This window comes from Scylla paramamosain, chromosome 26 (genome assembly GCF_035594125.1).
Source record: "Scylla paramamosain isolate STU-SP2022 chromosome 26, ASM3559412v1, whole genome shotgun sequence".
Lineage (NCBI taxonomy): Eukaryota > Metazoa > Arthropoda > Malacostraca > Decapoda > Portunidae > Scylla > Scylla paramamosain.
Genome location: NC_087176.1, coordinates 6512501 through 6515000, shown reverse-complemented (window position 1 = coordinate 6515000; position 2500 = coordinate 6512501). Strand labels below are relative to the sequence as shown.

Sequence of the window (2500 nt, the reverse complement as noted above, 5' to 3'; positions counted from 1 at the left end):
TTTAAAGGGCGAATGCGGTCAATACTCTTTCTTCTTAGAGCGGCTAGGGATTTATATACGTCCTAGAGGAGGCAGGGAAAAAAAGAATAATTAGAGTGTGTGTGTGTGTGTGTGTGTGTGTGTGTGTGTGTGTGTGTGTGTGTGTGTGTGTGTGTGTGTGTGTGTGTGTGTGTGTGTGTGTGTGAGAGAGAGAGAGAGAGAGAGAGAGAGAGAGAGAGAGAGAGAGAGAGAGAGAGAGAGAGAGAGAGAGAGAGAGAGAGAGAGAGAGAGAGAGAGAGAGAGAGAGAGAGAGAGAGAGAGAGAGAGTGTGTTTTACAAGTGTGCTTAATTACTCATTTTCCCACGCAGGTGAGCCGGATATACATAACACTGCAATGTGAATCAAGAACAGGTGAATAATTGCCACTGTAATTAACCTATGGCGCGGTGACACGGAGGGAGAGAGGCGCCAGGAGGGAAGGAGTGACAGCTCAGTGCAATAGGAAAATTTCATGGTGCGTGACCTCAGATAACCAACAGAAAACTTGTGCATTATAGTCATCATCCAAGAGGACACAAAAAGGAGAATAAATATAGACGAGATTAATTGATATTGTTATTACGTAGAGATTGTTAATGTAGTGAATATATATATATTTGAATCATTTTTCCGAGTTAGTGCTGAAAAATATAGTTAGGTTATTTTTCATTTGATTTGCTGTGGTATTCAAGCAATAATATCAGAAAAAGTGTGAAGAAAACTGGGAATAAGCAACTACATAAGTGCTTAGGATGTTACTTACTTACACTGTGGCACTTAATCAAGAAAGAAGTGAGTGAGATGATGGGTCTCTGAGAAAAATTAAAAAACAACAAATAACCACGAATATTAAGCCAGTCCAGAAAACAAAACAACTTATAAGTGAAGAAAAAACCACGAAGCTTAAACCAATCCAGAAAATTAAGCTTATAAGTGACAAAAAAAAAAAAAAACAGGAATCTTAAAACAGTCCAAGAAAAGGCTTACAAGTGACGAAAAAAAAACAGGAACTTTTAACCTATCCATAAAGAAAGCTAAGTGAGAAAAAGAAAAAAAAATCTTACACCAGCTTCGAAAAAAAAAAAAACTTAAAAGTGAACTGAGAAACCGGAAACCTGAAAAAAAAAACTTGCCTACTTACTCCTACAAGCCCCAGTTATTGACACTGTCCTTCCGTGAGTGGCAGTGAAAGAGTTACAGTAGGCGAGGCAATATGAGGACTCCGGGAACTGCTACTGTTACGTTCACTGCTTCACTGCTGTTACTCTCTCTGCTGCTGCTGCTACTGTTGCATCCCGCCCTCTCCACTTCTCCGCTTAATAAAGGTAAGCCACAGGAGATTCAGCTCGTTATTCTTGTCTTTCTCTTTTCCACGGTGTTCCCCCCTCTCTCTCTCTCTCTCTCTCTCTCTCTCTCTCTCTCTCTCTCTCTCTCTCTCTCTCTCTCTCTCTCTCTCTCTCTCTCTCTCTCTCTCTCTCCAGTCCGGTGGTTTAAAAAGCTTGAATAATTGTTTCTTTCACTGCCGCTGACAATATCGTGCGTCCCAATTACAGGATTTGTCTTGGGATTAACATTAACAATACGACGGATTTTCCTGAGCGTGATAAATGAATGCAAACAATGGAATTCTGACATATTGTGCAGCACTTATAAACACACACACACACACACACACACACACACACACACACACACACACACGTAAAGACAAGGTTGCAAGGAACGATCTAATTCTGAACTTCATTTTCCAATAGTAAGTTAATGATAGTGAAATGTTATGAGGGGATTCACACGACTTTGTCCATAATTAACAATAACTATACACATAAATTAAGGAATGAAATTACACGCACTACGTATTGTAAAATGTAATGAAGAGAATAAATTACTGAAAGGTTGCGTCACAATCTGGAAGACATTTTAATTGACTAGCAAGCTGTATATAGTAAAAGTGCTAAAACTATAAACAGTATTCAAAATATCTTCATTACTACGATTCTTTGATTACTATTTGCATGGAGACGGAACAAAACAGATGAATATTCTTTTTTTTTTTATGTAACAGCTGTTACATAAAAAAAGGAAGAAGAGAAGATCCATTTCAGATAACATTTACTAAAGAGGACAATGCAAAAGCAAAATCATTATATGATTAGGTCTTTTCTAAGCGAGAGATTAAGTCAGACAGTATTGCACACTATTGCTTCTACTGAAAAATAAATCCTAACACAAGCAGAGTATAAGTGTGAAAGGCTCTACTGAAAATGGAATGAGTGATGGAGTAGACAAAGCCTTCAGCGCATGTTGTTTTATATTTATCCTGTAATTGTTCGGTGACTGAAATGAAGTGTTTGTCATGGCACCAGTACTTAATAGTTCAAGGGTAAAAAGAATGCAGTACAATAACGTATCTGAAAAGTTAAAGGTTATTAAAGGAACAATTTTCTCACACTTAAAGAGTTGTGAATTGTAAAAATAATA

General features: G+C 37.7%; 2 long non-coding RNA genes across 2 annotated transcripts in view; one reads left to right on the top strand and one right to left on the bottom strand.

Moving 5' to 3' along the window:
• Positions 1–2500, bottom strand: part of LOC135113646 (uncharacterized) — a 192141-nt gene that overhangs the window by 55465 nt on the left and 134176 nt on the right. The window lies entirely within an intron of this gene.
• Positions 1–2500, top strand: part of LOC135113647 (uncharacterized) — a 102114-nt gene that overhangs the window by 3210 nt on the left and 96404 nt on the right. The window contains exon 2 of the long non-coding RNA XR_010274924.1: positions 349–1344. This is a non-coding gene — a long non-coding RNA (uncharacterized LOC135113647). The remainder of the gene's footprint in view (positions 1–348; positions 1345–2500) is intronic.